This window comes from Aquarana catesbeiana, linkage group LG01 (genome assembly GCF_042186555.1).
Source record: "Aquarana catesbeiana isolate 2022-GZ linkage group LG01, ASM4218655v1, whole genome shotgun sequence".
In the NCBI taxonomy this organism is placed as follows: domain Eukaryota; kingdom Metazoa; phylum Chordata; class Amphibia; order Anura; family Ranidae; genus Aquarana; species Aquarana catesbeiana.
Genome location: NC_133324.1, coordinates 19902481 through 19916740, shown reverse-complemented (window position 1 = coordinate 19916740; position 14260 = coordinate 19902481).

The following is a 14260-nucleotide window of genomic DNA, read 5'->3' as shown; positions in this document are numbered from 1 at the left end:
CCCCCCCTATACAGGGCCGTCCTGATTCCCCTGTACAGGGCCCTTCTGACCGCACCTGTACTGAGCCCTCCTGATTCCCCTGTACAGGGCCCTTCTGACCGCACCTGTACTGAGCCCTCCTGATTCCCCTGTACAGGGCCCTTCTGACCCCCCCTGTACTGAGCCCTCCTGATTCCCCTGTACAGGGCCCTTCTGACCCCCCCTGTACTGAGCCCTCCTGATTCCCCTGTACAGGGCCCTTCTGACCCCCCCTGTACTGAGCCCTCCTGATTCCCCTGTACTGGGCCCTTCTGACCCCCCCCTGTACTGGGGCCCTCCTGATTCCCCTGTACAGGGCCCTTCTGACCCCCCCCTGTACTGGGGCCCTCCTGATTCCCCTGTACAGGGCCCTTCTGACCCCCCCTGTACTGAGCCCTCCTGATTCCCCTGTACTGGGCCCTCCTGATTCCCCTGTACTGGGCCCTCCTGATTCCCCTGTACTGGGCCCTTCTGACCCCCCCTGTACTGAGCCCTCCTGATTCCCCTGTACTGGGCCCTTCTGACCCCCCCTGTACTGAGCCCTCCTGATTCCCCTGTACAGGGCCCTTCTGACCCCCCCTGTACTGAGCCCTCCTGATTCCCCTGTACTAGGCCCTCCCGACCCCCCCCCGTACAGGGCCCTCCTGCTCCCCCCCGCTATACTGGGCCCTCCTGACCCCCCCCGCTATACTAGGCCCTCCTGTTCCACCCATACTGACCCCCCCCCCGTATGGTGCCCACCTGACTTCCCTGTACTGTGCCCTCTTGACTGCTGTACTGTACAGATATGAAAGGGGGACTCTATTGAGGGGTGGGTTCTGATGTGAAAGGGGGCTTGGTTGCTGGGATGCTTTGGTGTGAAGGCGGGGTTTGATGTGCAGGGGGGCTCTGGTGTGAAGGGGGGGGGCACTCTGGTGTGAAGGTTGCTTGGTTGTCTCTGGTTTGCTGCTTGGTTGCTAAGTATTTTTTGATGATGTTATGCATAAGGTAGGTTGAAAAGCATATTTAATGGAAGGGTTTTATTTTATTTTTTAAAATGATTGTGCTGAGTGTTGTTGAGGTCTGTTAGACTCAGTTTGTATTTAACCATGTCCCTTTAAGACCTTTGAACTGTTGAAGATGTGGCCACACCCAGCATTTGGCGTGGCATGCTGCACGCTCCTCTTTATTACTAAGAATATTTTTATTGTATAGGGGTGTTAATAATAAGCATACATGTAGGTGACTGGGGTGTGCCATTTTGTGGGTTCACAGGGGGCCCAACTTCTGATTCTGTACACAAGCCCACCGCATTCAGAAAATACCTCCTGAAATGAAAGTAGCTTGCCTTTAGGTCTTTCCCCTTCACTTGACTGCAGTACATTAAAATTGACATTCCTGGATAGAAGCTGAGGATTTATGTTTTGGAGACTACAGATCACTGCACACCCGCTGGGACAATGTAGATGGAAAGCATCTTCTAAAACTTGGAAATAGGACCATGACCAAGGAGGAGAGCTGACACTCAAATACTATGAGAAGCTTGTAGGCAGGTGCAGTCTGTACTCCCTACTGTAGGTGGCGCTTAACCGAAGCGGCGATGCAGAAGGGGAAGGAGGGCATGAAGAACTTACTTTCCTCTATGACCTCCTGTGTTCACCAAGGAGACAGCTGTCTGACTGGGCGCTGGTGCCCCACGTGACCTTGGTGGCCATCTTGGGTCAGGGCGCAGACTATTTAAAGTGGAGTTCCACCCAAAAATGGAACTTCCACTTTTTGGAATCCTCCCCCCCTCCGGTGTCACATTTGGCACCTTTCAGGGGGGAGGAGGAAGCAGATACCTGTCTAATACAGGTATTTGCTCCCACTTCCTGGCATAAATCACCGCGGTGACCTGCGCCACTTCTGGCGCCTACTCTGTCCTCCCCCGCTGTCTTCTGGGAGAAACACAGGTCCCAGAAGACAGCAGGGACCAGTGAGGATGCGCAGCACGACTCGCGCATGCGCAGTAGGGAACCAGGAAGTGAAGCCGCACAGCTTCACTTCCTGATTCCCTTACCGAGGATGGCGGTGGCAGCAGCCGAAAGCTGACAGACAGATTGGCTTCGACTGCCGACATCGCGGGCTCCCTGGACAGGTAAGTGTCCATATATTAAAAGTCAGCAGCTGCAGTATTTGTAGCTGCTGGCTTTTAATATATTTATTTTTTTCGGCGGACCTCCGCTTTAAGACTCTGGCTCCCAGGTTTGGTGCGCTTTGTGAACGTGGTTAGTGTAAGGACAGGACGCCTGGGAGGGGGAGTGCATAGCGGCAGGGAAAGGCTCCTGAGGAGTAGAAATAGCGCAGGCACTATACTATCTCAATGTAGTAAGCCTCAAGTTTGTGTGTGGATTGGCCAGGCTGCATTACAGCTCCCCGCTGCAGAAGCTGTCAACATCATTTCAAGATCATGATACTCTGCTACTGTTTGTATGTGGCTCCAGATGGCTGTGCCTACCAACTGGGCTTGATTGTACATTGCTGGAACTCTCTCAGTATAATGCTCTCATCCACCTTGGTCTCTGAGTGTATTCTTTGCTGCCGTTGCACCCTACCCACAAGTTAGCAAAAAATGACTTTCACTTTAGACATTTTATGAGGAACACAATAAATAGTTACCCCATATGGCCAAACAATCCTTTACATCTATACCTTGCATTGTGATATGGCTCACCATTGTGTTTGCTTCTGTTTTTCATAAATTCCTGCCAGCCGTGGCCTACAGAACTTTATACCCACCAGTTTCTGAGAGCTGGGTGGCCCCTGGTTTTCAAAGAGCAGATACGGCTACTCAACTACCCAACCCTGTCAGCTACCTGCCCCTTGCATGCCAACAATTGTGGATCATTGGTTACTGTGTTTCTGTGTGTAGCACCCTCTACCTTAGGTAGGTGCTAGAGTGAGATTTTTCTCTGCAGTGCAGGCAAATTTAAGCAGGCCTAGCCAAAATCTAGGCCTGTTTGTTTTGATCTGTGGGCTGGAAGTGGCCTAAAGTAAGCTGGTGACTCACAGCTAGTTTTACCTTTCGGTTTCCTCCCTTCTGCTTCTAGAGGCTTCTAGAAGGACGGTGGGCAATAAATGTGGAGATGTCTGGGGTGTTCTATGGAGCCCTGACCAATCCCCAACCTAGATTGGCAGGGGCAGGCCTCCTTAAATACCTAGAGTCAGCCCAGCTGGGGAGGAGTTGTTCGGGTGGAAGAACTGGAGATGGGGAATTAGGCTGTCACGGGCTTTGAGAAAGCTCCCCAGTCTAGGGGGGTGGTGACCTTGGGCCAGGGGCTCGGAGCTGAACAGGAACCCCATACAACCCAAGGGGTGTCCTAAACAAGAGCAGGAGAAGACAGCAGGGAATAATGCCAGGCAAGTCTCCAGGAGGGATCCACCAGGTGTCGGTGAGTGACAGGCACAGTCGGGAGAGCTGAGAGAGGCATGCCGGAGCAGACTGGGAGTGTGCAGTCCGAGATGGATGTGGAGCCAGTGGGAGAGACTGTGATGTTACTGGCAGTGAAGTCGGGCCGCTGCAGTTGGGAGGACTGTCAGGGCCTGCAGAGGGCTGACTGTGATCAGTAGTCCACCAAAGCGGGCAGCTAGCACCAGAAATTTCTTTGCTACACCATAGGGGCCCGCGGTCCCTGCCTGTGATAAGGTACTTTTGCTAAGGCCTGGCTGGAACCAGTGTAAGGCCTAGCCATGTGCTAGCTGCACCTGAAGAATTGTGCTGGAGGGAGAAGGAGAGATAATCTGCAGCAGGTGTTGTGCAGGAGGAGAGTATCTACATCGTCCCAAGCCATTCCAGAATCTTTCTGGGCATCCCATAAATTCCTTAACACCATCCAAGTTTAATCAGTCGATAAAATACAAAAACAAAGCTGATGGACTTTTCATTGTCTTGGAGTGTCTGCAAGTGAATGTCGGGCTGGGCAGGGTGACAGGTGGGCCATATCACTCGGCAGCCCCTACGGGGGTACCGCTACATGTGTTTGAGATGTAGTGGGCATTATTGTGTGCAGCACATTTTGATTCCTCCCACCCAATGATGCCCCATTGACATGAATGACATTTCAGAGGCACCTGTCAACACACTTGAGCTAAAAGCAAAAGAGGTGGAGGAACAAAATTGTCAGGTAAGACTCAAAAAGGCAGTTCTGGTTTGCAAGATGCCATGCCCAAGAGTTCACTGTAACCCCTCCTATATTAAAATATGATCATCTATGCCCGATAAACACCCACATGGGGTTTCTATAAGAACAGAACATGCACAGAGCAGAAATGCACTACTAAAAAATGATTAAAACAAGGACCAGCAATATTGGAGGTCTGGGTGTTGAATTGTACATTGTATATTGCTGCAAAGAATATGCTAAGACTTAAAGGCCCATAGCCTGCCCATAGGTTTACCTTCTGGCTCAGTTTCAGGCACACCAAAAACACTGCCTCCCAGCTCTATTTAACCACTTGCTTACAGGGCACTTAAACCCCCCTCCTATCCAGACCAATTTTCAGCTTTCAGCGCTGACGCACTTTGAATGGCAATTGCGCGGTCATACAACACTGTACCCAAATGGAATTTTTATCATTTTTTTCACCACAAATAGAGCTTTCTTTTGGTGGTATTTGATCACCTGTGCAGTTTTTACTTTTTGTTAAAAAAATGTAAAAAACTGAATTTTATTTTTTTTTTTTTAATTTATTTTTTTATATTTTGTTATAAAAAATTTAAAACGGGTCATTTTTCTCCTTCATTGATGTACGCTGATGAGGCGACAGTGATGGGCACTGATGGGCGGCAGTGATGGGCACTGATGGGCGGCAGTGATGGGCAGCACTGCCGGGTGGCACTGATTGGCACTACAGGTAGGCATTGATAGGTGGCACTTGTGGGTATTGATAGGTGGCACTTGTTGGCATTGATAGGTGGCACTTGTGGGCACTGTTAGGTAGCACTGTGGGCAGTGTTAGGTAGCACTGTGGGCAGTGTTAGGTGGCACTGATGAGGCAGATGTGCCTCTTCCACTTGGGGACCGATGTCCCTGACATCCGAGCCGGTGACGCTGTCAGCGCGAGTAAAAAAAAAAAAAAACGATTACCGATCTTTTGTTTACATCATGTGATCAGCTGTCATTGGCTGATAGCTGATCACATGGTAAGAGGCCGGGACCGGCCACTTACAAGGATTGGTGATCAGCCGAGTCTCAGTGACCGGCGCAATGCTTTGCTTAATGTCCGCCACACAGTTCACCCAACATGTAGCAATTAGCAGGTAAGAAGCCTGCCGAGTGCTACACAGTCAAGTAAAAGTCATAAATGCCCCAGAAACGCATGCAATGCACATGGTTGCGACACGTTTGCTAGCAAGAATGGGGTTAACACAGGTGATGAGGAGGCTTCTTGTCACTTTCTTACTGCCTGTCAGTAGCCTTTGGAGTGCAATCTGAATTATGATTGGGCTTCAGCAGCAAGGGAGATTTAGTTGCATGTCTAGTTAGTCTTAGTTCTGCACTCCTGGTGGATGTTAGAGACCTTGCGATCCTCCACCTTCTATTTGAAGATGCCCCACAGATGCTCAATAGGGTTCAGGTCTGGATACATGCTTGGCCAATCCATCACCTTTACCCTCAGCTTCTTTAGCAAGGCAGTGGTCATCTTGGAGGTGTGTTTGGGGTCGTTATCATGTTGGAATACTGCCCTGCGGCCCAGTCTCCGAAGGGAGGGGATCATGCTCTGCTTCAGTATGTCACAGTACATGTTGGCATTCATGGTTCCCTCAATGATCTGTAGCTCCCCAGTGCTGGCAGCACTCATGCAGCCCCAGACCATGACACTCCCACCACCATGCTTGACTGTAGACAAAACACACTTGTCTTTGTACTCCTCACCTGGTTTCCACCACACACGCTTGTCACCATCTGAACCAAATAAGTTTATCTTGGTCTCATCAGACCACAGGACATGGTTCCAGTAATCCATGTCCTTAGTCTGCTTGTCTTCAGCAAACTGTTTGCGCTTTCTTGTGCATCATCTTTAGAAGAGGCTTCCTTCTGGGATGACAGCCATGCAGACCAATTTGATGCAGTGTGCGGCGTATGGTCTGAGCACTGACAGGCTGACCCCCCACCCCTTCAAATTCTGGCAGCACTCATACGTTTATTTCCCAAAGACAACCTCTGGATATGACGCTGAGCACGTGCACTCAACTCAGTTTCAGGGTCTTGGCAATCTTCTTATAGCCTAGGACAGTGATGGCGAACCTTGGCACCCCAGATGTTTTGGAACTACATTTCCCATGATGCTCAACTACACTGCAGAGTGCTTGAGCATCATGGGAAATGTAGTTCCAAAACATCTGGGGTGCCAAGGTTCGCCATCGCTGGCCTAGGCCATCTTTATGTAGAGCAACAATTCTTTTTTTTAGATCCTCAGAGAGTTCTTTGCCATGAGGTGCCATGTTGAACTTCCAGTGACCAGTATGAGAGAGTGAGAGCGATAACACCAAATTTAACACACCTGCTCCCCATTCACACCTGATCCCTATTCATACCTGAGACCTTGTAACACTAACAAGTCACATGACACCGGGGAGGGGAAATGTCTAATTGGGCCCAATTTGGACATTTTCACTTAGGGGTGTACTCACTTTTGTTGCCAGCGGTTTAGACATTAATGGCTGTGTGTTGAGTTATTTTGAGGTGACAGCAAATTTACACTGTTATACAAGCTGTACACTCACTACTTTACATTGTAGACAAGTGTCATTTCTTCAGTGTTGTCACATGAAAAGATAGAAGAAAATATTTACAAAAATGTGAGGGGTGTACTCACTTTTGTGAGATGATGTATGTGCAGCAGGGCCTGGAGGGGTGGCCAGGATATTGGTAGTCAGTTCCCCTTTTAATTTTTTTGTGAAAATGTGAACTTACCATTTAAACACTTCCTACCCTGCCCATAGTCAAATGACATCCGCATGAGGGATCTCCCATCCTGGGTGGGCGTCATATGACATCCTCGGCTTCCCAGCCATCTAGAGGGCTCACGCGCCAGCCGCATCGGTCGGGAGCCGATGCGCGTGCCCAGCGGCGTCCACCAGACACCTGTGATTGCCGGTAACAGAGCAGGGGCGCACAGTAAACACACAGATCCATGTCCTGTCAGGAGAGAAGAGACAGATCGTGTGTTCCCAGTACAGAGGAACACCAATCGGTCTCCTACCCTTGCAAGTCCCCGCCCCCTACAGTTAGAACACACACCTAGGGAACATATTTAACCCCTTGATCGCCCCCTAGTGTTAACCCCTTCCCTGCCAGTGACATTTATACAGTAATCAGTGCATATTTAAAGCACTGATCGCTGTATAAATGTGAATAGTCCCAAAATAGTGTCAAAAGCGTACGATCTGTCCGCCGCAATGTCGCGGTCACAATAAAAATCACAGATCGCCGCCATTACTAGTAAAAAAAAAAAAAAATAAAATTACCATAAATCTATTCCCTATTTTGTAGATGCTATAACTTTTGTGCAAACCAATCAATATACGCTTATTGCGATTTTTTTTTTTTTTTACCAAAAATATGTAGAAGAATACATATCGGCCTAAACTGAGAAAAAACGTTTTTTTTTTTTTAAATTGGGATATTTATTATAGCAAAAAGTAAAAAATATCGTGTTTTTTTTCAAACTTGTCACTCTTTTTTTTTTTTGCTTATAGCGCAAGAAATAAAAACCGCAGAGGTGATCAAATACCACCAAAAAAAGCTCTATTTGTGGGGAAAAAAAAAAAAAATATCATATGGGTACAGTGTTGCATGACTGCGTAATTGTCATTCGAAATGCGACAGCGCTGAAAACTGAAAATTGGCCTGGGCAGGAAGGGGGGTGAAAATGTCCAATATTGAAGTGGTTAACCACTTCAGCCCCGGAAGGATTTACCCCCTTCCTGACCAGAGCACTTTTTACAATTTGGCACTGCGTCGCTTTAACTGCTAATTGCGCGGTCATGCAATGCTGTAACCAAACGAAATTTGCGTCCTTTTCTTCCCACAAATAGAGCTTTCTTTTGATGGTATTTGATCACCTCTGCCGTTTTTATTTTTTGCGCTATACACGGAAAAAGACCGAAAATTTTGAAAAAAAATGATATTTTCTACTTTTTGTTCTAAAAAAAATCCAATAAACTCAATTTTAGTCATACATTTAGGCCAAAATGTATTTGGCCACATGTCTTTGGTAAAAAAAATGTCAATAAGTGTATATTTATTGGTTTGCGCAAAAGTTATAGCGCCTACAAACTAGGGTACATTTTCTGGAATTTACACAGTCTTTAATTTATGACTGCCTATGTCATTTCTTGAGGTGCTAAAATGACAGGGCAGTACAAAACCCCCACAAATGACCCCATTTTGGAAAGTAGACACCCCAAGGAAATTGCTGAGAGGCATGTTGAGCCCATTGAATATTCATTTTTTTTGTCCCAAGTGATTGAATAATGAAAAAAAAAAAAACAAAAAAACAAAATTACAAAAAGTTGTCACTAAATGATATATTGCTCACACAGGCCATGGGCCTATGTGGAATTGCACCCCAAAATACATTTAGCTGCTTCTCCTGAGTATGGGGATACCACATGTGTGGGACTTTTTGGGAGCCTAGCCGCATACGGGGCCCCGAAAACCAATCACTGCCTTCAGGATTTCTAAGGGCGTACATTTTTGATTTTACTCCTCACTACCTATCACAGTTTTGAAGGCCATAAAATGCCCAGATGGCACAAACCCCCCCCAAATGACCCCATTTTGGAAAGTAGACACCCCAAGCTATTTGCTGAGAGGCATGTTGAGTCCATGGAATATTTTATATTTTGACACAAGTTGCGGGAAAGTGACAATTTATTTTTTTTTTTTTTTTTTTTTTGCACAAAGTTGTCACTAAATGATATATTGCTCACACAGGTCATGGGCATATGTGGAATTGCACCCCAAAATACATTTAGCTGCTTCTCCTGAGTATGGGGATACCACATGTGTGGGACTTTTTGGGAGCCTAGCCGCGTACGGGACCCCGAAAACCAATCACCGCCTTCAGGATTTCTAAGGGTGTACATTTTTGATTTCACTCTTCACTGCCTATCACAGTTTCGGAGGCCATGGAATGCCCAGGTGGCACAAAACCCCCCCAAATGACCCCATTTTGGAAAGTAGACACCCCAAGCTATTTGCTGAGAGGCATGGTGAGTATTTTGCAGCTCTCATTTGTTTTTGAAAATGAAGAAAGACAAAAAAAAAAATTTTTTTTTTCTTTTTTTAATTTTCAAAACTTTGTGACAAAAAGTGAGGTCTGCAAAATACTCACTATACCTCTCAGCAAATAGCTTGGGGTGTCTACTTTCCAAAATGGGGTCATTTGGGGGGGGGTTTGTGCCACCTGGGCATTCCATGGCCTCCGAGACTGTGATAGGCAGTGAAGAGTGAAATCAAAAATTTACGCCCTTAGAAAGCCTGAAGGCGGTGCTTGGTTTTCGGGGTCCCATACGTGGCTAGGCTCCCAAAAAGTCTCACACATGTGGTATCCCCGTACTCAGGAGAAGCAACAGAATGTATTTTGGGGTGTAATTTCACATATTCCCATGGCATGTTTGAGCAATATATCATTTAGTGACAACTTTGTGCAAAAAAAAAAAAAAATAATAATAATTTGTCTCTTTCCCGCAACTTGTGTCACAATATAAAATATTCCATGGACTCGACATGCCTCTCAGCAAATAGCTTGGGGTGTCTACTTTCCAAAATGGGGTCATTTGGGGGGGTTTGAACTGTCCTGGCATTTTATGCACAACATTTAGAAGCTTATGTCACACATCACCCACTCTTCTAACCACTTGAAGACAAAGCCCTTTCTGACACTTTTTGATTACATGAAAAAATTATTTTTTTTTGCAAGAAAATTACTTTGAACCCCCACACATTATATATTTTTTTAAAGCAAATGCCCTACAGATTAAAATGGTGGGTGTTTAATTTTTTTTTTTCACACAGTATTTGCGCAGCGATTTTTCAAACGCATTTTTTGGGGAAAAAACACACTTTTTTACATTTTAATGCACTAAAACACACTATATTGCCCAAATGTTTGATGAAATAAAAAAGATGATCTTAGGCCGAGTACATGGATACCAAACATGACATGCTTTACAACTGTGCACAAACGTGCAGTGACAACAAAATAAATACATTTTTAAAAGCCTTTAAAAGCCTTTACAGGTTACCACTTTAGATTTACAGAGGAGGTCTACTGCTAAAATTACTGCCCTCGATCTGACCGTCGCGGTGATACCTCACATGCATGGTGCAATTGCTGTTTACATTTGACGCCAGACCGACGCTTGCGTTCGCCTTAGCGCGAGAGCAGGGGGGACAGGGGTGCTTTTTTTTTTTTTTTTTTTTTTTCTTTATTATTTTTTTGCTTTTTTATCTTATTTTAAAACTGTTCCTTTCATTTTTTTTTTTTTTTTAATCACTTTTATTGTTATCTCAGGGAATGTAAATATCCCCTATGATAGCAATAGGTAGTGACAGGTACTCTTTTTTGAAAAAATTGGGGTCTATTAGACCCTAGATTTCTCCTCTGCCCTCAAAGCATCTGACCACACCAAGATCGGTGTGATAAAATGCTTCCCCAATTTCCCAATGGCGCTATTTACATCCGGCGAAATCTAAGTCATAAAATGCTCGTAGCTTCCGGTTTCTTAGGCCATAGAGATGTTTGGAGCCACTCTCGTCTCTGATCAGCTCTATGGTCAGCTGGCTGAATCACCGGCTGCATTCTCAGGTTCCCTGTTGAGACAGGAGAGCCAGAGAAAAACACGGAAGACGATGGGGGGGGGGGGGGGGGGGCATTCTCTCTGCTTGTAAAAGCAGTCTAGAGGCTAATTAGCCGCTAGGATTGCTTTTACATGAAAGCCGACCGCTGGCTGAAAAGAATGATACCAAGATGATACCTAAACCTGCAAGCATCATTCTGGTATAACCACTCAAAGTCGTGAATGCTGTACCTGAAGACAAAAATATGGCTAACAATAAAGCACAGTAAACGGTAAAGTATAAAAAACTGCATACCTGAAAAGCAAACATGATAAAACATAATAACAATAAAACATTGCAGAATAGAATACAGTAAAAAAGAGCAGAACAATAGAGAGAATAGAGAGAGAGAGAATAGAGAGAGAACAATAAAACGACAACTATTATTTTTTATTTTATATTTTTGTTTGTGTTTTTTTTTTTTTTTTTTTACACTTTTTTTGTAACTGTACCTTTTGTAACTGTAACCGGTTCCAGGTTCGGGTCTCTCAAAATGCGATGGCATCTTGGGAGACCCTGTGAAAGTGTTCCTAGTCTGTGCAATGCTGTACCGTACGCTAATACTCAACTAGTGAATGGTAGCGTTCAAAACATTCACCAATGCAAAGACCAGGATTGTCAGGACAGGAGGGACAATAATAGTGGGTGTCATGCCTATATCCGCGCTTGCTGCAGACACAACATCTTTTTTGGGGGGTTCGTTGGGTAGGGGTACTCGGGAGGACATAAAAATGCCTCTCATGCAGCCGACTGCATTTGGTTGGGGATGTGAATGGGGGAAGTACGGGCGCTGCAGAAGCGGTAGGTTCCCAATTAGGATTGGCGAATGCAGCAGGAAGGGCATTATGGGCACGACGGGCCTGTGTTTGTCTTTTTGGTGGCAGCCGGACACTACTTGTGCTTGCCACCTCACCAGCTTGAACTGCACTTATGGGACTCGCCACGTCACCAAGTGTTACTGCAGTGCTGGTTTGACTACGACCGGGGTGTACTAGGCCGCTGGCGCTTGCCAGTTCACCAAAACGCTACCAAAAAAACTGTTAACGATCGCAGGGATCAGGCCTGACTCTGCGAACGCTGCAGTTATGCATTTAGTGTTTTGTAAGTGACAGTGATCGATCGATACTGCACTTGGGTGGGCTGGGCTGGGCCGGGCGGAGGGGCAAAACGCAGGTGCTAGCAGGTATCTGGGCTGATCCCGCTAACACTGCGTTTTTGGGAACCCTAAACTGCTGGGGACGCCAGTATAGATCTGATCGGATCAGATATTGATCAGTTCAGATACTATACCACTAAGGGAGGTGTACAGTGCGTGCGTGGGTGTTAGCGCTACTGGCACTAACCTGACGCTGCCTGGGGCTGGTGCTTGCCAGTTCACCAAAACGCTACAAAAAAAACTGTTAGCGATCGCAGGGATCAGGCCTGACTCTGCGAACGCTGCAGTTATGCGTTTAGTGTTTTGTAAGTGACAGTGATCGATCGATACTGCACTTGGGTGGGCTGGGCTGGGCCGGGCGGAGGGGTAAAACGCAGTTGCTAGCAGGTATCTGGGCTGATCCCGCTAACACTGCGTTTGTGGGAACCCTAAACTGCTGGGGACGCTAGTATAGATCTGATCGGATCAGATATTGATGCGTTCAGATACTATACCACTAAGGGAGGTGTACGGTGCGTGGGTGTTAGCGGTACTGGCACTAACCTGACGCTGCCTGGGGCTGGTGCTTGCCATTTCACCAAAATGCTACCAAAAAAACTGTTAGCGATCGCAGGGATCAGGCCTGACTCAGCGAACGCTGCAGTTATGCGTTTAGTGTTTTGTAAGTGACAGTGATCGATCGATACTGCACTTGGGTGGGCTGGGCCGAGCTGGGCGGAGGGGCAAAACGCAGGTGCTAGCAGGTATCTGGGCTGATCCCGCTAACACTGTGTTTTTGGGAACCCTAAACTGCTGGGGACGCTAGTATAGATCTGATCGGATCAGATATTGATGCGATCAGATACTATACCACTAAGGGAGGCGTATGCTGCGTGCGTGGGTGTTAGCGGTACTGGCGCTAATCTGACCCTGCCTGGGGCGACGCATATCACCGTCGGGCGATCAGGGGGCTAAATCTTTATTCGGTAATAAACGGCGGGTGCCCTGACACTATAAAAAATAAACAAACTAACCAGCGTCACCCGTAACGGTTATACAGTGATCAGTGGTGAAAGGGTTAACTAGGGGGCAATCAAGGGGTTAAAACATTTATTAGATAGTATATGGGGGTCCCTGTCGCTATAAAACTCTGACGGCGAACCTAAATATTTACGTCCCTAACTAGCGTCACCAGCGACACTAATACAGCGATCAGAAAAATGATCGCTTAGCGACACTGGTGACAGGGGGTGATCAAGGGGTTAAAACTTTATTAGGGGGGGTTAGGGGGGTACCTTAGACCTACAGGGGGCCTAACACTCACTGCCCTGACACTGTAACTGTCACAAACTGACACCAATACAGTAATCAGAAAAAAAAAAAAAAAAAAAAAAACCTGCTGGTGTCAGTTTGTGACGGGGGGGGGGGTGATTGGGGGGGGATCGGGGGGCGATCGGGGGGGGGATCGGGGTGTTTTGTGTGCCTGGCATGTTCTACTGTGTGTGTAGTGTTGGTGCACTTACATTGCAGTCTTCTCTCCTCGGCCCGGAACGGAAAATACCGAGCCGAGGAGAGATGACATCATTTCCTCTGCCTCTGTGTACAATACAGAGGCAGGGAAATGATCCCATTGGCTGAGAGCGATCGCGAGGGGGGGGCCACGAATGGATGGCCTCCCCCTCACCTCCGATCGCCGGGGGAGATTTGCCGACCGCCGCAGGCACCGGGGGGGGGTCCGATCGGACCCCCCACCCGCGGGCAGGCAAGGACGTACATATACGTCCTTTTGCCTGCCCGTGCCGCTCTGTCGACGTATATAGTCGTGCGGCGGTCGGCAAGTGGTTAAAAGAGAAGTTATTTTTTTTTTTTTTTTAGATTGATACTTACCTGGGTAGATGCTGCATCTGTCCTCGGCGGCAATGTCACAGTCACGATAAAAATCGCAGATCGCCGCCATTAATAGTAAAAAAAAAAAAAAAATACATAAATATGCCATAAATCTATTCCCTATTTTGTAGACGTGATATTTTTTTGCGCAAACCAATCTATATACGCTTTTTGCATTTTTTTTTTTTTGTTTTTTTTTTAACAAAAATATGTAGAAAAATAAATATCAGCCTAAACTGAGTAAAAACTTTTTTTTTTCTTTTTTTTTAATTGGGATATTTATTATAGCAAAAAGTACAAAATATTGTGGTTTTTTTTCAAACTCCCATTTCTAAGCTGCATCCATCAACAC